Here is a 27,168-nt window from a genome sequence, read left to right as displayed (position 1 = left end):
TTGAAAAATAAAAATCAAATGGCAACGATGACATTTCCGTTATTTGTCCATTATTCAAGAGGCCCATTAGCTCAGTTGGTTAGAGCGTCGTGCTAATAACGCGAAGGTCGCGGGTTCGATCCCCTCATGGGCCACTACAAATCACTTTTTATCAAGGAAATGCGTTTTCCTATTAGAACGAAAATTTTAGCGGAAGCATTTTTCAGCGCTTTTGAGGTTTTGGGTTGTAAAAATAGTACATCGAAATCTATATATAAATTTTCTGTTGCCTTATCTCATCGTCGGACATTTTCCCCTCAGATTTGTTGAGTGAGTAGTGCTATCGAGGAATATATGTACGTACATACTTAACCGGTCTTAAAATATATGTAAGGATCTTAAAATTGATATCTTAATCAAAAACAATCCATTTTCTTAGACAATTTCTTAAAATTTCCCACACGCCGGTATCATTAATCAGTTTTTTTAGTGCTATGCTCTTAACGTTTGTAAATATATTATACAATTGAACTTCCATAATTCGAACTTATAGAACTCGAAGTTCTCCATAAATCGGATCTATATATCTCGAGGTTTTCCATAACTCGAACTTCTATAACTCGAACTTCTTTAACTTGAAGTTCTTCATAATTCGAACTTTTGAATTGGCAATATTATACATATTTCCTTCCATAACTCGAAGGCTCTCTAACTCGAAGTTTTTTTTTGTGTATTATAGTGGTTCGAATTAGGGAAGTTCCACTGTATATACTAATCATATATAAAATTCAGTGAAACTGTCTCGTTATCTTCGATTATTTTTGGCACCTTGAACATTTCGTTGATTTGAAAATTTATTGCGAAATTTCATATTTACAATCGGTAAAAATAAGATAACGCCAGAAATTCAAAGCAGGTAGACCATAAAAGTGCAGGGTGAGCGGCCTAGCAGACAGTTGAATGCACTGCTTAGATAGGGTTTTTGCATTTGATTTCTATGGTGCATGAGCCATTGCTCATATCTACCTGAAAATAATCTTTCGACGACGTCAAACATACTTCTAATGTGTACTGAGAACTGTGTACAATATGTACATTAGAGCGGGTCGATTTTTTTTAATTAGCGATTTTTTTTTAATCTTTTGACGACGTCAAACATACTTATATTGTGCACTATGTACAATTTGTACATTAGAGCGGGTCATTATTTTTTTTAAAGAATTTTTTTTATAGAAATCGTGTTTGCAAGAAACGTTCCAGGAGAGTTCTAACAGACTATGGGTTGAAAACCGTTTTCGCCCTGTGATTTTTAAGGCGAAGTTTAGAAAATCTGAATAATCGGTTGTATGGGAGATATGTGATAACAACATACATATACAGTAGAGCGGGTCGATTTTTTTCTTTCTATAAAATCTCGATTTTTTTATAAATCTTTTGACAAAGTCATACATACTTACATATTGTGTACTGTGTACAATATGTACATTAGTGTGGGTCGACTTTTTTCTAAAAAAAAAACAATTGTAAAAATTGCGTTTGCGTGAAATATTGTAGGGGACTTTCTGAACATTCTTGCCTAAGAGGCCATGGGTCGAAAACCATTTCCAGCCAGAGTGTTTTAAGGCAAAGTTTAAAAAATTTGAATAATCGCTTGTACAGGAGATATAATTGTCTGATCTGACCGATTTCGACAAATGAGCAATATAGTATTGAAAAGCAGCTACTTATAAAATTTTATTCGGATATATCAAAAATTGACGAACATGACGAACATTTATGATCCCAAAAGAACTTCGCTTTAAAATTAGTTCGATAAGGGTTTTACCCCCATAGTCTCGTAGGCAAAGTTGCTCATAATGGTCCATACAGCATTTCCCGCATACGCGATTTCTCGTTTTTTTATGACACCCTGTAAATCAACCCACTCTAATGTACATAACTTTTCCAAGAATTTTCGAAAACAATGATGAAGTATGAAAACAAGGTAAATATTAGTATATGTATGTACATAGGTACGAAAACATTTTCGAATTTTTCGAAGAATTTTCGAAAAAAGTTTAAGTCAGTAAAGAAGATAAACATTAGTATTGACACGAAAACTCTTTAGAGACAGAAATACATAATGTTTTTTATAGAATTTTAAATTTTTAGCGTACAGTTTGAATACAGGAAAGGATTGTTGCTAGTATTTATCAATTAGAGAGCATATTTTCGAAAAACAGGGTGTTTTTGAACACGATATGTATTTTAATATATGCCAAAAATCTCTGAGTTTATGATTAGACATTAAGTTTGCGTTTATGACTAGAAATTAATTCCATTTGTTATACTTTTTTACCACACAATAAAATTAATATAGCATTATAGATTTAATTTTACGAAATTTTGTGTTTATTTTCATTTATTTCTTCATATTTAATACCAGCCTTAAAGAAAATGAAAAAATAACAAAAAAAAAATAAAAAATTATAAAAAAAAAATAAATTATAAAAAAAAAAATAAATTATAAAAAAATAAATTATAAAAAAATAAATTATAAAAAAATAAATTATAAAAAAATAAATATAAAAAAATAAATTATAAAAAAAATTATAAAAGGAAATTTCCGCCCAACGTGGGGCTCGAACCCACGACCCTGAGATTAAGAGTCTCATGCTCTACCGACTGAGCTAGCCGGGCAAGTAACAACCGTTACACCGAATAGCGGATATGAAACGACCAATAGGCTCCCGCACTACATTCACAACAAGCGTAGACGCACAGAAGGAGCACACGTAACGGCGCGTAGGCGAGAAGCAAACAAAAATTAACGGGAGAGTGAGGGAAGGAGCAGAATATGTAGTATAGCAACACATTGTGAGCGTAACATTAGCTGTTGGCGTAAGCAAAGTAAAGGAAAATCACCGAAAATCGCCTATGAAGGCGAGTTAAATATAGCAGACGGCGTGTTTTTATAATTTTGAGAGATTATTTTTTTTTTACCTTTCGTCACTGCTTACATGTAGGTTTATCTTATTTATCATAATGCGTGCGGCATTGCACAATTTTCGACTCATAAATTCACCAGTTTTATGCGAGTTTCATAATATTTGTGAGCGGTATTTATATTTATGTGTGGTCAGAATGTTGTCAATAGATAGCACCTACACAGTTATATATTTAAACTGTATATATGTATGTAAACATGTAGGTAAAGGTATGTCGAAAAGCGCATGGAGGCCAGTGTGGGCAGTTGCGTATACGCAACTTTTGTACGCACTGTGAGGGAGGAAGGGTAGCAAGCTGAAAAGCATTTCGGGGGCACATAATGCTGGATTTATGTTGGTTTTTAGTGAGGTAGGCCCACAAATATCAACATATAATTTTGTATGCGTTAATAACTAGATACTGCTAATTGAATGTGTACATTAGGGGGGTGCAGAAAAAATGCAAATGTATAAAATTAGGTTTAAGAAAGGGAACCTGAGGTCTTTTCATGTACAGCTTCGGTGAAATTTACCTGTGAAAAAATTTTACACTAATTTTTAAGGTTGAAACGCATTTAGATTACATTTTCAAACTTCATTTTAAGTCGATATTGAGGAAATAGATTAAATTCAGATATATTTTTACGAAAAATATGAACGCTGATATACACTGTAATTATAAAATGTTAACGTTTTAATATTGAATGTGGTCTATGACAAATTTTATGTAGATATTTTGCCAATAAAATATTTTTCCTTACAAGTTCTCGATTTTGATCGATCAGTTTGTATGGCAGCTATATGCTATAGTGGTCCGATCTGAAAAATTTCTTCGGAGATTGTAGCACTGCTTTTAAAAATGCTCTATGTTCAATTTAGTACAATTATCTTCTCAAACAAAAAAGTTTTCTATACAAGCACTTGATTTTGATCGATTAGTTTGTATGACAGCTACATGCTATTGTGGTCTGATATAAAATTTTTGTTCAGATATTATAGCGTTGTTTTTGAAAATACTCTATGTTCAATATCGAGAAGATGTCTTGTCAAATAAAAAAGTTTTCCATACAAAGGCTTGACTGTCTCAGAAAATATATTATGTGTGTTAAAAATTTCATTGCTGCTTAATATAATTTGCTCAGGTATAAAAGTGTATCAAAAAGAACATCCCTAGTACTCAATTAATTCATATTATATACATACATAGCCAACTATCTCACTTATGTAACTGTATTTGTACTACCTATATACCCTTTGTCTGATATGAGGAAGTTCGCTTCTGTTGCTAGGCACATAAGCAAACTTACTTGTACACTTGTCTTTACACAAACAAATTCGCATGCAAACATACATACATACATATATGCAGTACTTAAAATAAAAATACACACCAACAAAGCGCTTTGCGTATGAAAATGAGGTCAACTGATAATATAAAATGCAGCGGTGGAAGGAATTAATTATGCTGGCGTTCAACAAGCGGCAGCAAGCACAACAACTAGAACAACTGATCTGAAAAAGAACAATGTACAAGCTGAAGAGATTCATTGTTGTTGTGCGGCTTCAGTGCCTGTGCTCAGGCTATGTGGCGTTGAATCAATTATTATTTATTTTTGATAACACTGGCAGAGTATGTACATACTTATGTAAATATATGTATGTATTTTTATGTGTGTGTATTTAAATAGATATGTACTAAATATAGAGAATCCGTCAAATGCTGGTCAGCTGTTTTTCCTACGATCGGAATCAAGTGCTTGTATGGAAAACTTTTTCATTTGACGAGATATCTTCACGAAATTCAGCACGGATTATTTTCTTAAGACAGCGCTATAATATCTGCAGAACTTTTTCAGATTGCATCACTATAGCATATAGCTGTCATACAAACTACAGAAGAAAATCAAGTTTTTGTATGGAAAAATATTTCATTTGGCAATATGTCCTCAGGAAATTATTCATAGAGCATTCTTAAAATCAGCGCTATAATATCTGAGGAAATTTTTAAAATTGGAATGCTATATCATTTAACTGCCATATAAATTGACCGATCAAACTCATGACCTTGTATGTAAAACTTTTTTATATGACGAAATATCTTCATCAAATTTGGCACGGATCATGATGCGGAACAATGCTACAATCTCCGAAGAAATTGTTCAGATCGGAGCACTGTAGCATATAGCTGTCATATAAACTGACTGACTATATTTAAGTCCTTGTATGGGAAGCTATTTCACATGACTAGATATACTCACAAAATTGGCCACAGAGAATTCCTGAGGGCAGTACTATAATATGTCAAGAAAGTTTTCAGAACAGACTACTATAGTATATAGCTGCCATACAAACTTCCGATCAAAATCAAGTTTTTGTATGGACAACTTTTTTATACGACGAGATATCTTCATAAAATTTGGCACGGATGAATATCCAGAACAACACTACAATCTCCGAAGAAATTGTTCAGATCGGATCACTATATTATATAGCTGCCATACAAACTGATCGATCAAAATCCAGTTCTTGTATGGAAAACTTTTTTATATGACGAGATGTTATTAATCAAATTTAGCATGTATTATTATTCAGGTCAAGGCTATAATCTCTGAGGAAATTGTTCAGATCAGACCGCTATAGCATATAGTTGCCATACAAACTAACTGTCCAAATTTAAGTTTTTGTATGGAAAACTTTTTTATTTGTCGAGATATCTGCATGAAATTTGGCATAACTTATTATCTGAGGCATTGGTCCAATTTCCGAAGGAATTGTTCAGATCTGAGCACTGTAGCATATAGCTGCCATATAAACTGACTGACTATATTTAAGTCCTTGTATGGGAAGCTATTTCATATGACTAGATATACTCACAAAATTGGCCACAGAGAATTCCTGAGGGCAGCACTATAATATTTGAATATAATATTTGAAGAAAATTTTCAGATCGAACCACTTTAGCATATAGCTGCCATACAAACTGATCGATTAAAATCAAGTTTTCGTATGAAGAACTTTTTTATACGACGAGATATCTTCATAAAATTTTACATGGATGAATATCCAGAACAACACTACAATATCCGGAGAAATCGTTCAGATCGCATCACTATAGCATACAGCTGTCATACAAACTTCGGATCAAAATGAAGTTTTTGTATGGAAAACTTTTTTATACGACGAGATATTTTAATCAAATTTAGCGTGTATTATTATCCAGATCCAGGCTATAATCTTCGAGGAAATTGTTCAGATCAGACCCTTATAGCATATAGTTGCCCTGCAAACTAATTGACCAGATTTAAGTTCTTGTATGGAAAACTTTTTTATATGACGATATTTCTTCAGGAAATTCGATATAGATTATTATCTAAAGTAGGGCTGTAATCTCCAGAAAAATGTTCAAGATCGGTCGATTGTAGCATATAGCTGTCATATAAGCTAAACGTTCAATATCAACTACTTGTACTGGAGCTTTTCTATTTGATAAATTATATTGCAGTAATTTGGCATTAATTATTATGAAATTCAAAACTACAGTCATTACAGCTTCGTTGCAGTCGAAGTTAACGTAGTTTTTTGTTTAATTTAATTTTTCTTATTGTTTACTACGTTAGCGTTTTGCTTTTTACGACAGCTTTAAGTCCACTTAGTCCTCCAACAGCCGACTGCTTAATTTATTTGTTTGAATTCCTTTGATCGTCTTTGAAAAGTATTTACACACTTGCTCACTGTTATGTATGTATGTATATAGTAGTATGTATATATTATATAGTTGCTCGTTGTTTGCCTGCTGGCGGCAAAGTTCTAAAAGTAATTCACTAAGTAGCTGCGAGTCTGTAAAAATAATGAATTCATGTTTTGTGTTTTGTTTTCTTTTCAGATTTTTTCAAAGTTGTTTAAATTCTGCTTAAAAATATAACGCTTTTTTTTTTACCTTTATCTTCATGTAAGCAATTTAACATAGAATTGTGCGATACATCAAAAATTGCGGCTCTTATTAAATTGTTAAATAATGGTATGAAAATAGATAAAATAAAAATTGGGGTTATTTATCTCAGAATTCGAACGCTTTGTAGTCCAATTTTTAAGAACAGAAGGCGACTTGGAACTCGTATTTTAAGAATAGAAGGCGATAGCTGAAGATTTCTTGCCAACTTTTGGTTCATATATAAACGAAATCTGCATAAGACTTAAGCCGGAGCTTAAATCAGGATTTTAGTAGTATTTCGTTCATGGCGACACCTATCGGTTATATTTTTTTTAGTGAAAATATTATATTTTTGAGGTTAAATATATGCACTAAATATAAATTCAGACAATTTCTGCTTTGTAAACGTGCTTTTTTGTTGATTTTTGCTTATATCGTAAGATATATATCTAAAAATATATGTAATCAGTTTGAGTAACTGTTCATTGAGCATGTAACATCTTCACTTAGCGCCTATTAGCACTTTATAACTAATATGCTCAACGCTTTTCAAACAACAACGCCACTCAATGCCTGGTCCAGCGCCTTCTCTCCCACGTAAAGAATTCTACGAAAATAGTAAATTCAATTTTCACATTCCAAGCAAAAACTAATAGCAAAAGTCATGTAATTACATACAAATAATGCCGCCACCTTATTGCCGCTCTTATCTCAATGCGCTTTCGAAATAAATTAGCAGCGTGTGCTTTCGCTAGAAAATCGCTTTCCAACTATTTCCATACGAAGCGTTGTAACGAACGCATTTGTTTGGCAGTCGCGCCTGACCCACCTCAACCCATTCGCTATTCAGCTTTTGTGTGCCGCTTCCCCTGCGACCCTAGCACGGCACTGACTCATTTCATAGAACAAACACATACAAGCGCGCGATTCACTAGCGAAATAGTTCGGGCAACTGTTTGCTCGCCGTTTTTGTTGTACTGCCGCTCGTTGTTCAACATCTTCATTGCTGGAATTTCTTTCCCACTTTTTGCTTAGTTCTGTTGATTGTTTTGTTTTCTACATTTTTTTTGTTTTCTCAATTTTTTTGTTTTTTTTTTTCTATTTATTTTTATAGACTTTCAATGTCACTCCCTATTGTCGTTACTTAATTTCACACTCGTACGAATTTTCTTTATTTTAGCAGTTTTATACTTTTCCCGAGTATAGGCGCTAGTATTTATTATTATTATTATTATTGTGTTTATACCCTGAATAGGGCTCTTAAGTTTGCGACGAAATCCGTCGGTATGTACACGAATTATTTGCTCAGCTTTTGAGATATCGATCTGAAAATTTGCTCATGGTCTTTTCTGCCCAAGAAGCTGCGCATTTGTTGGCCGGTCTGATATTATACCACTATAGCATATAGCTGTCATACAAACTGAACGATCAAGATCAAGTTCTTGTATGAAAAAATTTTTTATCTGAAGAGATATCTTCACGAAATTTGACACAGATTATTTTGCAGAGCAATCCTACAATCTCCGAAGAAATTGTTCAGATCGGATCACTATATTATATAGCTGTCATACAAACCGAACTTTCGGAATAAAGTGCTTGTATGAAAAGCCTTTTCATTTGACGAAATATCTTCATGAAATTTGACACAGATTATTTTGCAGAGCAATCCTACAATCTCCGAAGAAATTGTTCAGATCGGATCACTATAACATTTAGCTGTCATACAAACTGATCGCTCAAAATCCAGTTCTTGTATGGAAAACTTTTTCATTTGTCGAAATATCTTCACAAAAATTTGTATAGCTTATTATCTGAGGCATTCGTCCAATTTCCGAAGGAACTGTTCAGATCGACGCACTATAGCATATAGCTGTTATACAAACTGATCGATCAAAATCTAGTTCTTGTATGGAAAACTTTTTTATTTGTCGAGATATCTTCACGAAATTTGACACGGACTATTTTTCAAGATAATGCAATAATCTCCGAGAAATTGTTCAGATCGGATCACTATATTATATAGCTGCCATACAAACTGATCGATCAAAATCCAGTTCTTGTATGGAAAACTTTTTCATTAGTCGAGATATCTGCACGAAATTTGGCACAACGTATTATCCAAGGTAGCCCAATAATCACCGAAGATATTTTTGAGATCAGCCTACTATAGCATATAGCTGTCATATAAACTGAACGCTTCAAATCTAAACACATACCTCTTTATACCCTCTAATGCTATAATAAATGCAAGTGTGAAGGGTGAACGGTATTATAGCTTCGATGAAGCCTGCGTTGTTGTTGTTTTTGCGATTTCCTATCCTTTTTCTTATTTGCTGGTTCAATGAATTTTCCTTGCAAAAGTTGTTTTTGTTTGAAGTGATTTGGTTTTGTGGGGCGGTGGCGCTCTCTACGCATAAATTCGCGTTTTTATTACGCATAGTTCTTGTTGTTGTTGTACAATATCAAGTTTGTTATTATTATGGCGCCTGTACAAGCACATACACACAGTTATAGTTTTGTTTTGGCGCTGATAACGCACTCATACGCACTTTCAAACGAATATGCATGTGTGTATGTGTGTGGTTTGTGTGAGTGCGTGTGTTTACTTTTGCGAATATGAATGGTTTATTTGCGATAGGCACGCAAATTTAATGCGTTGCCAGCTGCTCGCGACAGACAGACAAACTTTTCGCTTGTGCGTAGCAGTTTTTTTTTCGCCTACAAAAACAAATAACAACAAATGCCGCGTGCCAAAGCAATGCGAATCGGGCAATGTCTGCAAAAGTACGCTTCATTAATGAAGTTTCGCACACTTGTCTGTATTGTTGTTGTAGTATTTTTTTCTACGCTCATAGTTTTTTATATTTAGCCCAATATTGACATAAATAGTCGCAGACGGTTTGTCTGTGAGGCCAATTATGGTCGCAAACGACCTTTATGTATGTATGTATGAATTTATTTACATATGAGTATTTATGCACATATGATTATGTATGTATGTATATGTTTGTATGTTTGCATGTATAAAAATTAGTGCGTAAGCATGTAGATAGTAATTTTGGGTAGCGCTCTTATTCGGTTATGATTTCTTTATGATGACAACACTCAATGGCTAAATAAGTGCTGTTATGAGCAGTGACGAATTAATCAGTGTGTTATCGTGTCCTTCAGAATGTGACTGGGAACAATTCTTCGAGCATTAGCCTCTTAAGGGCTCGAATTGGACACAATGTTGGAAATACCATTGGGTAAACGAGTCGGTAGTCTGATATTCTCTTTCGTTCTAACGCTGGACCTATGGACCTTCACTGAACTTGTTAGGCGCTGGTTAACAACCAGAACTAGTGTGACTGCGAGATCCTACTGGCCCAAAGTGAACTGTAAGAGGTCCTCTGAACTACTTGCACTTAGCAAAGGCAATCTCGCCGCAATTGTAAGAGTTCTGACAGGATACTGTCGCATAGGTACACACGCGATGTACCAAATATTTTGTCGAACGCTCTTTGCCTATGCTGTTTGGAGGAAGGCGTGGTGAAATCATCTTCTCACTTACTCCTCTATTACCCGTCATTTGCCACACTTATATTGAAATACCTCGGCAGACAAACCGTTATAGAACCAACCGAAGCGGCTGGGATTGGGACTAACCGGCTTCATGCCTTCATACATAAGTATGTAATGAGCTCAAAACGTTTCGTCGATCTATGAGGTGTTGCAATTTAAGGTGTTTTTGGGTAACAGAAGGAACAGATATCTGTCCAAGTGAGATGCATAGATTTTGGATCAATCTTACGACCTGACCTAACCTAACTTAACCTAATGTTATGACCAAAAATTAAACTTAGTTTTATTATAACGACAAAGGTTTGCCATGATGTTTTAAAAAAGACTTCGGACAAGTGATCGGCATGGCTGGCTCGAATAAATATCAGAGGTTCAATTTCGTCCACTTTTTACAGCAACTGCGACCGTATGAGACCGTAAGACGTTAAACGGTAGCTGCGTAGACAAGCGACTCCACATAACACCCTAAAAAATAGTTCAGCAGTGTTAAATCGCACGCATCTTGTAGTGGCCTCCTCCTTCGGTTCGAGATAAGGCCATCACCAAGAGTTCAATTGGTTGTTTCGTTGGCTGTATGGCATGGAGCGCCGTCTTGTTGGAACCAAAGACCCTCCACACCGACATCATCCACCAATCCAGCAACGCAAAAGTCATTAATAATGTCTCAATTGCGTTCCCCATTGACTAAGACCGGCTTCATTTTTGAAGAAATGTAGACCAATGATTCCCCCTGTCCATAGATCACACCAAACATTAGTTTTTTGAGTATGTAACGGCGTCTAAATAATGGCTTGTGGATTATCATCAATCCAAATGCGACAATTTTCATTTTTTAATGTACTCCTTCAAACAAAAGTGAGCTTCAGCGCTGAACAAAATTTTATTGTGAAAATCGGGTTTGGTGGCCATCTCGTTTTCCGGCCATTCACCGAACGAGTTAGATTTTGTAAGCCCGCAAATCAAGATGCTTTCGCAAAATATTCCATAAAGTGGATGGGCAAAGCTGCAATTATTGCGCGTGATGGCGGATGGTCTCATTCGGGTCTTCTTCGATACTTTGCTCCACTGCAGCAATAGCGTCTTCGGTGCGCTCTATACGATGTCTCAGAGGTTGCCCATTATTCTTTAGTATGAACGTCGCTCGGAACCGATCCATGGTTGCTCGTAATACTGACACTGCTTTCTTAAGTCTGTTCATTACAAAATGGCAAATCAAACTTTGACTAAGGACCGTTTTCTAAACGTCTGGTTAGTACACCATCTGTCAGTTAAGTTCTTAACCGAAAAATGGAGTCTTAATATCTGGTTACAAATTATCTGTCAGTAAAGCTCTGGTTAACTTTACCGAAAGATAGGTGGTTTTATCTGTTTAGAAACCTTCTGTCAATTAAGTTCTGTCTAACTTTACCGAAAGAAGGAGTCTTAATAACTGGTTAGCAACCATCTGTTAGTTAAGTTCTGGTTAACTTTACCGAAAGATGGAGTCTTAGTATCTGGTTAGCAACCATCTGTTAGTTAAGTTCTGGTTACCTTTACCGAAAGAGGGAGTCTTAATATCTGGTTACAAATTATCTGTCAGTAAAGCTCTGGTTAACTTTACCGAAAGATGGGCTCCTAGTATTTGGTTAGAAACAAGCTGTCAGTTAAGTTCTGTCTAACTTTACCGAAAGAAGGAGTCTTAATAACTGGTTAGCAACCATCTGTTAGTTAAGTTCTGGTTACCTTTACCGAAAGACGGAGTCTTAGTATCTGGTTAGCAACCATCTGTTAGTTAAGTTCTGGTTACCTTTACCGATAGATGGTGTCTTAGTATCTGGTTAGCAACCATCTGTTTGTTAAGTTCTGGTTAACTTTACCGAAAGTTGGAGTCTTAATATCTGGTTAGAAATCATCTGTCACTAAAGTTCTATCTGGTTGGTTCTGTTTAACTTTGCCGAAAGAAGTAGTCTTAATAACTGGTTAACAACCATCTGCCAGTTAAGTTCTGATTAACTTTACCGAAAGATGGGCTCCTAGTATTTGGTTAGAAACAAGCTGTCAGTTAAGTTCTGGTTAACTCTACCGATAGAACGAGTCTTGGTTGAGTTGACCAGAACTTAACTGACAGATGATTGCTAACCGGCCCTAAATCAAGTAACTGCTGTTGGGGAAATCAAAAAGCTTCCGATGGATCACATTCGGGATCGTTTTAGAAAACATATTACTTACTGTCTGCATTATTCCTGCATCCCAGCGAAGTAAACATATCACAGACTACTTCAATTGCGCAATTTCTGCCTTAACTTTCTAAAATATAATAAAAAGTTTGTCAGACAGAAAAATAAGATAAAATCAAATAAAGCAATTCATAACAAAAACTTCCACAATTACATAAATTAGACGAACAATAATCCCTTGTGACTTTAATAAATAATTCTGCGCGTATATCTCAGCGCTGCCTTTAAAATACATTATATTCTGCGAGCAATACGAAATATTTCGGTCTTTGAAATATGTGTTAAATGTGAAAGGTACTGTTCTGTTTTTTTTTGGATCTAGTAAATAGACACAAATGTCTAACTTTGTGTTGTGCTAACCCTGACCTCAATTATCGCTTGGCTCATCGCTGATCGCACAGCTTTCGTTTCGTTCTTTCTCTTTTCCGCTATCAGCAAGCCACTTTATTTTTGGCTTCACGTACGCGAGCAGCCGTCATACGTTTTTTGATCTTCCGGTGAGCATTTCGATTGTATTTCATATTCGTTTGGTTGGACTGCGGTTTTGTGCGTCACTTCGCACTTTTTTTTTAGATTATACACACTCGTACTTATATGTATTGTATTCATGTAGCCTACTCTGTATATCAGTTGCGGGCTTTAAGAGTTTGTCAATTAACACTTTGTAGATATAGTATATAGCATATGAATATGTATCACCTATTGTAAACTATTTGTTTTGTTTCAAAGAGACAACTTAGTATAATGACTATGGGCAAAAAATAGTAAGACTTTGTTCATAATTTTAAATTCTTAATTTATTCTTCAAAATCTATGTCCTGCGCCTCAGAGTAATCTCACTTGGTCCCAATACACTTGTGTCAACATTTTATTCAATCCTTAAAGCAGTTGTTATATGTATATAGACGAATGAGTATTAGAGTGAAATTTAAATTAAAAAGTCTTACTATTTTTTGCCCATAGTAGTATTTTCTTAAAATTTTGGCGAAATCGTCACTAATACTCAAATGTTAGCAAACGTAAGTAAGTAGGCTCTAAAATTGGACCTTGGTTTCATACTACATAAGTTTTCACCTAAAAATTGTTTTCAATAAATCGCTTTGAAGACATAATCTCTGCTCATTCCACTTCCAAATATTCTCAAGTCACAATATTATTCAGTGTAAATTGCGCAATAACAAAAAGAACAAAATTATTATTTGAATTTATAGCGCTCTTGAGGAACGAAATAATCTGCGAAATGTATATAAAATACATATATACAAGCAGAGATAACTGTGCAGTTATATGTTTGTGCGATTATTTGTATAAGACATTATAAAACTATTTATTTTGGCGCCAGCGCAAACGTCACTGTAGCAACTATGAGCCAACAGGTGTTTTTTCAACAGTTTTATATACATATCTACATATGTAGTTTTTAGATTTCCATTAGGGTGGTACGTAAATCAGAAGTAGATAAAATAAGCTACAAAGGTTTTTTATATATAAAAGTATGTACATGTATAAATGATCAGCTTGGTAGCTAGGTGCCTGTGTACATATGTATGTATGCGAACTAGTCACTCAATTTTTAAGATATCGTTCTAAAATTTTGCACATTTTCTTTTTTCGCCAAGAAGCTGCGCACTTGTCAAAACCACCGATATCTGACCACTATAGCATATAGCTGCCATACAAACTTATCGATCAAAATCAAGTTCTTGTATGGAAAACTTTTTTATTTGGCAAGATATCAAAACGGAATTTGTTGTGTATTCTTATCTACAACAACACTATAATCTCTGAAGAAATTGTTCAGATTGGACCACTATAGCATATAGCTGCCATACAAACTGAACGATCAAAATAAAGTTCTTGTATGGAAAACTTTTTTATTTGAAAGTGTATCTGACGAAATTTTTGATTATTTTTCTACAACAAAAAATTCCGAAGAAATCAGATCGAATAGCCCATACAAACTGTTAATTTTTAAAATAAACACTATAGCATATAGCTGCCATACAAAATATTTTCTTGTATGGATTTTTTTATTTGAAAGTGTATCAAGACGGTATTTACTGTGTATTATTGTCTACAACAACACTAAAATCTCCGAAGAAATTGTTCAGATTGGACCACTATAGCATATAGCTGCCATACAAACTGAACGATCAAAATAAAGTTCTTGTATGGAAAACTTTTTTATTTGACAATATATCAAGACGGAATTTGTTGTGTATTATACTGTCTACAACAACACTAAAATCTCCGAAGAAATTGTTCAGATTGGACCACTATAGCATATAGCTGCCATACAAACTGAACGATCAAAATAATGTTCTTGTTTGGAAAATTTTTTTATTTGAAAGTGTATCAAGACGCATTTGTCCATTATTGCACAACAACACAATTCTCCGTTGTTCAGATTGGACCACTATAGCATACTAATACAAACTGATTTCAAAATAAAGTTCTTGTCAAAACTGAAATATATAATATTTTGTCTCAACAACACTAAAATCTCCGAATTTTGTTCTGCACCACTAAAATATAGCTAATATGAACGATAAAAATAATGTTCTTGTTTGGAAAACTTTTTTATTTTACAAGTTATCTGCACGAAATTTGGCACGGATAATTTTCTAATCCAACGGTACAATCTCCGAAGACACAGTTTCGATCGGACCACTATAACATATAGCTGTCATATAAACTGAACGTTCCAAAACCAGTTATTGTGCCGAAAACTTTTTTATTTTACGAGTTATCTGCACGAAATTCGGCGCGGCTTATTTTCTAAAACAAAGCTATAATCTTCGAACATTTTCTTTGGTTTGGACCACTATAGCATATAGCTGCCATACAAACTGTTCGATAAAATTTTCGGTGCAGCCGAAGTTAACATTATTTTCTGTGGTTGCTTTTGATTTTTTGCTATAAAAAGAAACAAAAATATTTCAAATTGCTGTTCAGAATATTTTATTATTTTTTCATTACAAAATTCTGCAATTTTGCAAACCACTTTCAGTTTCGCCAATTTATACCGCCAATCAATTTCAAACTTATCTGCTTTTCTTGTCTCACCGGCATATTTCGCTGTTAGACTTTATCTGCTTATACATATATTATATATACATACATACGTACATACATACATACATGTACCCGTGTCTTTTCAATCGGTCATTTACTCCCAATTGCAAATAAGCAAAAAAAAAAAGAAACAAATAAAATAGAATACAACAAAAATACACACAAAGCAAAAACAAGTAAAAACCATGAAAGAAGAAATTAATTCACATTACTTCTACGCTCATTTTTATTTGCAGAATTCGCATTACTTTCATGTGTGCAGGCATTTTACTGCAATGCTTGTTGTTGTGATGCTAAGCGGCTGTTCGTTGTTGGCGTTGTTGTTGCGCTTGTTTACTCTGATTACTATTGTATTTTAGGTTTTCTTTTCATTTATTTTTCAAGAAAAATGTTGTTGTTTTTGTTGCTGCTGCATGTGCCCGTTGTTGATTTAGATTTATCGCCCATATGTGCAGCGCGGTCGCCGGCCGCTGTCGCCGTGCACCGTTTAAGCGAAGTCTTGCGCATTTTATTGCTATACTTTTTATATATTTGTATTTGCATTTGCATTTGATCTTACTTTTTTACATGTGTATGTGTGTGTGTGTGTGTGTTGGCGATACCTATTTCCACCATAATAATGCCTTGTTGTTATTGTAGCGCTTGTTGCTGCGGCTGCAATCAGTTTCGCTGTCATGGCTTCGTCTCGTACATTATTATTATTATTGTTGTTTTTCCTCCGCTCGCGTCGCATTGCAATTGACTTCAATTGAAAGCGAAATTTGTGCGGCTGCCTTTGCATCGCTCGCGCTCCTCCGCCCCCTCCTCACGGCGACACTTTTTGTGCCACATTTGCACAAAATACACACGTAGACACACAAACACTCATAGCCGCTGCCTGTGGTTTGAATAAATCCATAAATAAGCTAAACAAATAAATAATGCCATAAAAGCGTTGGAAAAAAGCGCGCAGCAAAGCGGCTGGCTGCGCCTACCCACAAACAAACTGGTTTAATCAAATAAATTTTGCGGTCATACACAACAATTTGAACTAAGTGAGTGCATCACAATTTTTTTTTATATTTTTTATTTGCCGAAAATAAATAAAATAAAATTTCGGCGAATTAGCTGAATTTACACACGTCTGCGATTTTGATTTAGTGCAAATTTATTAATTTATTAACAACTTTTTGAAATTTATGGCAAAAAAAATTAAAATTACAAAATTTTTTTTTTATTTATTTTCCATTAAAAGAAGTCTGAGTGAAGAAAAAGTAATTTTTTTTAATACTTGTATTATATATTTTATTATATGCACGAGTATGCCATGACGTATACTTAACTTTTTGCCTATAGTGTAGCTGCTCAGAGCAGAGATATGTGATAGAGCACAGTATAGTATACCGTCAACGCCACAAAAGCACAGAAAATTATTAGTACACATTTGCGTAGATGACGAAAAAGTTAATAAAATAAAACAACAACAAAAATTAATTTTTTTGGAAAATTTATTTCATATGTAACAAAAAAGTACGAAAATTGTAAATAAATTGCGAAATATTTAATTATCAGTATTTATTCTGTCCCCTTCAAAGTAATCTAAACCAGATGCAATACGCTTAAGCTAACGATTTTTCCAGTCCTTGAACCGTTTATCATAAGCACTTTGTGGGAAGGCTCAGCACCTTCAGCGAATTTTGGTTTTATCTCTTCGATCGACTGAATACGGGTTCCACGGAGCGGAAATTTCAGTTTGAGAAGCCAAAGAAAAACACAAGGAGCCAAACCTGGTGAATACGGTGGTTGATTGATGGTATTCATTGCATTTTTAACTTTAAATTCGGTCACAATCGTGGCTCGATGCGATGTTGTATTATCATCGTGTAGAATTCCTGAAATTTCATGTTGCACCAAACCACGAATATCAAAAAAAAAACAATAAGCATCACCTTGATTTTTGAACGGCTTTAGCGTGGTTTTTTTTTGGTTTTGCCGCGTTTTTTTCCTTCCATTTTGATAATTGTTGACTTGCTTGCAAGTCAAACTCATAAACCCTTGTCTCATCGACAGTTGTTATGCTCTCCATGAATGTGGCATCGGAATTCGCACGATCAAGCATGTCCAAATAGAGCTGTTTGTGGTACTCTTTTCGAAAAAGTTTCAGCTTTATCTGGATGAGTCGAGCAACAACGCGTTTCATGCCCAAAATATTCACCAAAATCATTCGAGCTCTTGCCATTTCTCCAACACTTGTCTGCCGATTTTCAACCATCCTTCACTTTTTTGATATTTTCAGTCTCAGTTGAAGAGATCGAAGGTCGTCTAGAACGAGGCACGTTTTCGATGATCTCTCGACCCTCTTTGAAGGCTTTGTACCACTCGTAGACTTATGTTTCTGATAAAATTGAATCAGCGTAAGCCTTTCTCAACATTCGAAACCATTTCGCACACGAAATTTGTTTAAGAATACAAAATTTGAGACAATTTCTTTGTTCGATGTTTTTATCCATTGTAAAAATCGCAACGCAATACTGAGGTGTACCGACTTAAACAGCTGCTGTAAACAAAGTGGCTGACAGAACGCGCTCATATTTGGCATAGTAATTAAGAACAGTCCTACCAACTTAGCAAATTTTTTTTCGAAAATTCTGGGTCAAAAGCAGTTCAAAAATCAAGGTAATGTTAACGGTTTCCTTCGACTATCGAGGATTGGTGAGCTCCGACTTCCTACCGATCGACCAAACTGTCAACAGGGAATACGATTTGAGTGTTATGAATCCTTTGAACGAAGCTATTCGTAGAAAGAGGCTGGAATTATGGACCAGCGCCTCTAGGTTTTTGTACCACAATAATGCACCGTCGTATACTGCATTGATACTTCTTGAGTTTTTCGCCAAATTTTCAACCAATATCGTGACTCAAACGCCGTAGTCACCTGATTTAGCTTCGTGTGACTTCTGGCTATTCAACGAACTCAAACGACCGTTCCGAGGAAAGCGTTTAGAGTCCATTGAAGACATTAAACGTGAATCGCTCGAGGATTGGAAAAAATATTGACACAAGGGTATTGGGGTCAAGGAGGATTACTTTGAGGTGGACGACATAGATTTTCAAGAATAAATTAAGAAGTTTAAAAGTATGAAAAAGTCTTATTATTTTTTGCCCATTCGTTATATAATCGTATAATGTTATAATCCACACAATGTGTACTGGCTTAATTACTTGTAAATTTCCATACTGGAAGATCACATAAATCCCCCACAATCCTTAGTAAGACTAGTAATACTCGTTCTGAAGCGTTTTAAGCTGTTTTTTCAGTGCGCTTGATTGCCTTTCTTTGCTGAATTAATTTTACAGCCATTAAGCGAAATATTTGCAATGCGAAGTAAGCAATACTAGCCAGAGTACTAGTAAATAAGAAGGAGAAGCAAATAATTACAACAACAACAGCAGTTGACAAATGGCTATCAGCAGCCAACAATCAACAATCAACAGCAAATAAATCCGAGAATACAACAAAAGTAAGAAAAAGTGAAAAACAACAACAAATACAGCAGCAAAAAAAGGTCAGTGGCAGTTATCATACGCCTGCGGATGCCGGTTTATGGCTGTGCACCACAATCCCCTACATGCACCCATAAATATCGTAGTGGCGGCGACTGCCTACAATGGGGCCGGCCGGCGTTGCAGACTTGATTTTTCTGGGACTTGCGTTCTAATCAATGCGCTTGTGCATGTGTGTGTGTGTCTGTATGTGTGTGTGATATAACCACTGCTGAGTTGCACACATGCAAGCGCAAACACACACACCAACATATTTGTTGTGCGGACTTACGTTGATGAGGGCCTGGTGTGGGGCAGACGCCAGCAGCTCTCAAGGTTATCGCACGCCACACAAGTGAACTCATGTAAACGCAGCGCCATATTGGAGAACAACAGTGGAGTAGCAACAACAAAAAAGTACAGAAAGTGGCAAAAACAAGAAATAACAATAAGAAAGCCTGCCTGCCTGGCTGGCTGCAGTCGAAAGTAGGAGCGCATGAAGCTTGGCGGGTTGGTCGGGTGCTTTCGGCGCGCAGCTGCCAAGTGTGAACCATATGCCTCTGGTGTTGGTAATGCGAACAACGCAATAAAGGTGCGAACGCTGCTTGCCGAGTGATGTGCCAGTGATGGTCCGTAAGGGCTGGCTAGGTGATAGCTGACTGCTAAGTAAATATGTACTGCATATAAGTAAATAATACTTGTAGCGGCTATGAAGATGTTTAGTTAACGCAATCGCAGGAAAATTTTACTGTTGCATGAAGTAGCCTGAGGTGTGTTTTTAGTCTATTTTTTTTTTCAAAATACTGTGTCGGTGATACCAGAATTTCTCTGTCATCCATAGCAAAATGTGTAGGGGTCGAGATCGATATCAAATTGAACTGGAAAATGAATATTTAGAAACGAATTTAAAAAGCTTAATACGCCATATTATACGTGCAAGAGAATACGCAGCAGGAACTGAGCTCTAGAATCGAATACAGTCAGAAATACAGAGAGCAGATTGTCCGGAGTTTACCGGAGCTACTAAGTCTTGCTCGACTGATGATCCCGTAACAACTGAGTTAACTGGTTGGAACAGGAAGAGTTATGAATCAGCTCAAAACAAATCCGGTTAGATCAAGCTATATTCTCTCAAAGTTGGATTTCAGTAGTTATTTGCAGGGAAGAATAATTTCTAGACGTGAATGGAAAAGAGGTTTAACAGGAGCGCAGGATCTCAATCCATACCGACTGGTTTAAAATGAGCTGCGAGGTAGGGACGAGAGTATACTCCGAGGATCTTTATATCTCTCACAATCCGTCTACCAAACTCAGCTGACATCTTCCCAGCAGCAGTACTAGGTAAAGAGACGGTATTGCTAGCCTTATCGTCGCCAAAGATTAATTCCAACGTAGTCTAAAAATGTAAGAATACTTTAGCTCACGTGCAATCTAAATCCTATTGTCCATAATTTCGTCTACGGAAAAGTAGACGAGTTGGTCAAGTCAGTGGCCTGTTTAAACGAATTCCAGGCAAAATCGTGCCTGCTAGGATCGATCAAGATATCGATAAAACAGTTTAAATCGTCGAAGTTAAAAGCTAAGTATTGCCAAAGAAACCGTTGGCAACCATTTAGATAAGGCGCTATACAAAAATAAGCTCGACGGACGTAAAAAAATCTATGGATCGAATTTCCAACTGTTAATCGCAAAAAAAAGTTTCAAACATAAGCTCGATTAACATAAAAAAATCCAGGGACCGAATTTCCAACTGTGACTCGCAGCAAAAACGATTCATTTCTGAAGCGAATGATCACTAGTGATGAAAAGTGGGCACCTACGACAACGTCAAACGAAAACGGTCGTAGACGAATTGCATTGAATTGCAAACAGTGGACAAAATAAGACTGACGGTCAGTAAGATTTTGCTATGTATTTGGTGGATTTAAATGAAAATCTTTAAGTATGAGTATGATAATCTTGTCTATAACTGAACTCTTATCTCAGACCTGTACTGTCAACAATCCGGAAGCGATCACCCAGAAGCTGCTAGCTTTGGCCAATAGTAAAGGAATTGTGTTCTATCAGTACAAGCCCAGGTCACACATATCGATAGTTAGTTGCCAGAAGCTCTTAGAGCTTGGTTGGGAGATTCTTGTGAATCCACCTTATAGTCAGGAACTGACACCAAGTGATTATCATCGTTCCCGCCTATGCGCCAGAATTTGTTAGGCAAAAATTCGCTTCAAGAAATCCTTGTATAAATCGGCTGTCATAGTTTTTTTTTTTGGAAATGAAACTCTATGAAAGTTGTATTACTTGCATTGAAATCCATTATTTTTGGGTGAGATTGGAATCAACATGCTTTATGTTAGAAATTTTTCTCTACTTGAAATCGTCTGACTATCACAACTGTAATAAATTTCTAAGGCACTACAAGCACTTACTTATAATTGCTTTTCCGTAGCAGCTATATGTCTGGCTTGACTTACTCAATATCATCCTAAATGTAGGCAACATTAATAGCCAGTTTCCTATCGAGTTTCCTATAAAGTGGATAAAGGTCAAGGTCTTCCAGTGCTCTCCGAGTTATTTTGTACGCGCGTGTTTGATATTTGCATCCTTTAAAAGTAACCAAAACTAAAAAAAAAATTATCGTTGCCTACATTTAGGGTTTTTTTTTAGCAAAGTCTCACACCTAAAGTTGTAATAATGCCATGAAAGTAAAGTTTGAACTAATATACGAAAGTTTAACTACCTTTAACTACCTTTTATATGCAGTTTACATACCAACAGCTAATATTTTCTTAATAATTACGTCATTAGTATAATAGAATACCAATTAGTTTGAATTAGCGCTGTAACGATTAGCCGACTTTATTTATTACCTTCGCTTCTAAGCGCTTAATTATTACTATAATGAAAGCAATTTATTTGCATTTTTCGCGCATTTGATTTTTATTTGTGTTATGTGCATGTCTGTATGTATGTATTCTTGACTAATCACATGCAGTCAAGTTCAATGCCCAACGTGTCTAACCGCTGGCGGAGTGACTAAATGCAATTAGACAAACGAACTTAACATGCAAATATTTTTTAATTTAATTGTGTTTAAACAAGCACTTGATTGTTCGTTACATAAAGGGTATCAAAGTGGGTTTTGTGTAGGAGTGCCCTTATTCATATCGCTTTGATCTGGTTGGACTAATTAGAATTGCAAAAAAATTGTGTATTTAGAATGCTTTGTGTGGTTTAATAATTTTATTAAAATTTATGCTGATTTTTAATGAGATTAATTGAAAATTATACAAATTTCAAAAAAGCTGGCAAGCCACATAACCTAATTTGTATAAATTTTTATGGTATTGTATATGAGGTTCAATTGATGATTTAATCTTGATTAATGTCTCTTAACTATTTGAAGATTATTCTTTGAAATTACGCAACATTTGACACAAAATAAGCAAAGAAAATATGTTGAAATTGGGCGAGGTGTAAAGAAAAGTTTAATTTTTCTTTCTTTTTTCGTATTCGTAGTCAGTAATTCTTTATTTCACATTTTTATTAATAATTAAAGTTTTATTGATATATAAAGTTGGTTACTGCTTAGAATTTGAGAATTTGGCTCTCGTTTCGCTCACAATGCCAACGAATTTTCCAGTCATCATAGCACTTGGAAAAAATCCTCCGTCGTGATGACCATCAGAGCCTTCTTCGATACAGCTTTTATATCCTCAATTGAGTCAAGACGGTGTACTCGGAGTGGTCGTGTGAATTTGCTGAATAGCCAGAAATTACACGAAGGTAAATCAGGCGAATGCGTTGATTGCGGCAAGATATTAGTTGAAAATGTGGCGACTGTTATGTTATGACTTTTTGGATTCTATCACGTGAAAAAGCATCTCATTTTCCATCCGAATCAAACAAAAAAAAATTGACACCTAAGCCCACTTTCCGTAGACCAGGTCACATATAGTAAAAATCGAAGCATTCACTTCACAAAACGACGCGTATCTCAAATACTAATGAATATTTTGACGTGAAATTTAGCATAGATGTCAATAACAGCACTACCAACTTACAGAAAAAAATTTACCGATTCGAAAAACACGCGAAGTATAAATTAAAGACCTTTCAATTTGTTCACAGTAGTATATATGCGAATCAGATGGATGTGAAATTCTGTACACGCGCCTGTCTGAAAGATCAAGTTCATGTCCTTGCATGAAAAACGTTTTAATTTCATAATCTAACTTCGCGCAATTCGGCATGAATTATTATTCAAGGCAAAGGTAAATTCTCCGAAGAAATTGTTCACATCTAACTATTATAGTATATATGTATATCTCATACAAACTGGCCGATCAAAATCATGATAAAGATCTTTTAACCCTGGTCAACCACAATTCGGTTTAATATGGAATTTCTCCTCAAATGCTCGAGGATGGTAAAAATTATTTTAAACAAAAGGAATTGCATAATAATGTTTTAATAAAATTAAAAAAAAACAGCCTGGAAATCCTTCCATCCCCTCGTATTTGCAACTTTTGATGTTCACTTCAAAAGAGAAAAGTGGCAACGTGGCTTATTGTCGACTCTCAATATATGGTATTAAATTATAAAATTTGTATAAAATTGCCATTTCTTATGAATTTCTTTATTACTCCTATATTTTCTAACCACACTTCATATAGTGCTTTTATATGCTTACTTAATGTAAAATTTCATGAATTTTCGATTTAGTCCATTTTATATAAATTCGACGTTATGAAATTGCAGCCCAATCGAAAAATTGTAGTTCTTCAATAGAGCAATTTTCAATTATAAAGCACTGCAAAATGAACAAAAGTGTCAACATAGCCGACATTGTCATGAGATGTCGATTCATAGAAGTTTTGTCAACTTCGCGTCGATGCGTTTTTTTTTATATAAAATCGATTAATACAAAAATAGCTAAAATAATTAGGTGCCATTTTGTTCTCTGACCCCTTTTTGCCTACGATTCGTTCTGCTTTGTACAAATTGTTGAAAGCGAAAGTGGAGACTTTGGAATATTGCTTGCGCGGGCAAGGAGAAGTAAACGTCAGCTTACGTGTATTTAAAAATCTAAATAGGTAGGCGTATCAATAATATATTTAAGTACATTAAAAAATAATTCCGATCGCAACCAAACTTTATAGAACACTCTCTGGGCCATCCTGAAGATCATCTGAAAATTGCATTGAAATTGGTCCAGCCGTTTTGGAGTCAATGAGGAATAAACATACATACAAAATTTCTCTTTGTCTTTTATATACGCATATAATATAATAAGTATATAGATGTGCTTCCTCTCTCTTGTCATATTCAAATAAATTTTCCAATATGCGCATTTATATCTATTAGGTTAGGACGTAGGGTTCAACCAAAATCGCTGAATCTCACTCTTCTTCGTACTTCGTTCTTTGTATTTTTATATCTAATAAGAAAACTCACTTGCAAATAAATCTATTAAAATTATGCGAATAGTTATCAAATCCATAAACACATTTCCTGTGAAATATACTCGAACTTCCTTCAACTTTTTCTTGTATTTCCTTCCCGCCAGCTCGCTTTTATTAGCTCAGGAAGTGATTCACGCACAATTCATTTCATATTCATATGACTAATATGCGTCTGAAATGCGTAAGAAACAAACACCCTTTACATTACCCGCTATACGGCGTCAATGAAGGTTGTGCGTGGCGTATGAGTGACCGCTGAACTTCACTGGCTGCAGCGTGTGTGTGGTTGCGTGTGCTCTCGTGATTGCATAAAGCTGTAACTGAGCTCAAATATTCAACATCACCACCAACCAAATGCACAAACTACTGGCTTGTCTTAATTTTCCAGCGAATTTCAGCATTGTCAGCTTGTAATTGCCACTTAGATAATTTATTAGCGTTACATGAAAATGAAATTTATTACTGCCCTGCTTGTGCTTAAGCTTGCACTCCGCTACTTTTGCACACTGCTTGTTCTTTGTTTTTTTGTTTTTGTTGCTTTCTGCACTCCACTATGTGCAGTGTTTTCATTTTCACATGCCATCGCCTTGTTTGTGTTTCACTCTTTTTGTTTTTGAGCTTTTTCCTATTTTGCTATTTGTATGTTACTTATTTATGTTTTGCTTGTGTCTTGTGTGCATGCACTTGAAAAATGACGCCATAAAATGTCAATACATTTAGTGTTGTCTGTGTCTGCCACTGCAACGACTTCAATTTGCTCATAAAAGTTGCTCTACTCAACGGCCCGGGCCGTCTCTTTGTGGTCGCGCTGTTGCAGACAATTGACGTCGTTGCGCTTATGCATTGTGTGTATTCATTTATCTATTTCTTCACGGCTCCGTTGCTGTTGTTGCATGTAGTTGCAGTCATTCTGACGCCCTTGTTTTGTTTTTCTGCTCTTTTTTTGTACACTTCAATGGCTGCTTCGGCGGCGTGTCCAGCATTAAGTTGTTGTGGGTCTAATTATGGATCGCCGTTATTTGTTGCTTTTTCTTTTCGAGCTTTTCTCAGTTAAAGAGAATTTTCAGTTCTATATTTTCTGTAAATTTTTGTTGAAAGAATTAAGACTTTTCAAATATTTTTAGTAACATATCTAACCACAAAGCGAGTCAAGCGGTGAGGTCTTTCAATATGGAGGACATGATATTGACTGCTCGGAGTGGCCATGTTTTTTGCGGATTTCTGTCAAATTTTGTCAGTGTTTTCCACGATAGAGTGCCACCTCCATGTCAAAGAAAAACCCGTCGTGTAGGAAATATCGTTGCCGTTCAGGCCATTGGTGAGGTCAATCCGTATTAGTCGGTTCATCGTCGTTCTGCATAGTTGGATCTTTCTTCAATGACAATATGGCGAAGTATGCGGTTGGATTTGGCTCTGGATCCATATCAGATTGTGTTGGCACAAGAACTGAAGCCGACAGACCATTTGAAGCGCCGTAGCTTTGTCGTTTGGGCGCTGGAAATGAGGGAAGCCAATGGCAATTCTCATCTAATCATCTTCCCAGATGAAACCCATTTCTGAGTTTATGATTTCAGTAACAAATAAAATTGTCGCTGTTGCGGCATGTCAAATCCTTGGGTGGTTCAGGAGACATAATTGTTTCCCAAAAAATTGACCTTTGGCGCGGTTTGTGGTATGGCGGCATCAGGGGGCCTTATTTCTTTCGAAATGAGACAGGAAATGTCGTGACCATCCGTAGTGGTCGTTATGACACGAAGCTGATCGACTGTTTTTTTCACGACATTTGATGAAACCGACGCGGACGATCTCTATTTCCAATAAGACGTTGCGTCGCCTCATTCTTCATGTCCAAATATGGATACATTGTGTGCAAAGTTTGGTGACTGGCTAATTTTGGGAAATGGCTAGTCAACTGGTCGCCAAGATCGTGCGATTTAACGCCTCTAGATTATTTTCTCTGTGGGTATGTTAAATCAAAGATTTAAGCCAATCAACCAGCAACGCTCGAGGAGCTCGAAAACAACATTCAGCGCACTATAGCCGAAGTTCCAGCCGAAATTCTGCACCGAGTCATCGAAAACTGGCGGAAGCGGATACATTTTTCGAATCCTCGAAACAGTTGTTAAAGTTAATTTCCGACATAGCCTTCAATGCGGTTTCTCCGGAGTGGCAGTTCGACTTTGACGAATAGCCAGAAGTCACACGGGGCTAAGTCATTTGAATAATTGGCGAAAAGCTCACGAAGAATCATTGCAGTATGCGACGAAGTACTGTCCAGGTGCAAAAACCAAGAGTTTTCGACTCATAATTCCGGCCTCGCTTTACGAATTGTTCGCGCAAACGACGCATGACACTCACATAGTATTCCTTGTTGACAGTTTGGTCGGTCGGAAAGAACCTTGATAATCGATGAAAACTGTCAACGCAACCTTGATTTTTGACCTGGTTTGACG

At 35.7% G+C, this 27,168-nt stretch overlaps 1 protein-coding gene and 2 non-coding genes across 3 annotated transcripts in view; 2 read left to right on the top strand and 1 right to left on the bottom strand.

Moving 5' to 3' along the window:
* LOC126756674 (ecdysone receptor) overlaps nucleotides 1–27,168 on the top strand; it is a 310,622-nt gene that overhangs the window by 64,777 nt on the left and 218,677 nt on the right. The window lies entirely within an intron of this gene.
* Nucleotides 61–134, top strand: Trnai-aau (transfer RNA isoleucine (anticodon AAU)). The gene has a single exon. It is a non-coding gene; the product is annotated as a tRNA-Ile (tRNA).
* On the bottom strand, nucleotides 2,586–2,658 carry Trnak-cuu (transfer RNA lysine (anticodon CUU)). Its single transcript has one exon. It is a non-coding gene; the product is annotated as a tRNA-Lys (tRNA).

The sequence above is a fragment of the Bactrocera neohumeralis genome, chromosome 4 (assembly GCF_024586455.1).
Source record: "Bactrocera neohumeralis isolate Rockhampton chromosome 4, APGP_CSIRO_Bneo_wtdbg2-racon-allhic-juicebox.fasta_v2, whole genome shotgun sequence".
NCBI classification, from domain to species: domain Eukaryota; kingdom Metazoa; phylum Arthropoda; class Insecta; order Diptera; family Tephritidae; genus Bactrocera; species Bactrocera neohumeralis.
The sequence above is the reverse complement of the archived record's forward strand: the minus strand, read 5'-3'. Positions and strand labels throughout refer to the sequence as shown.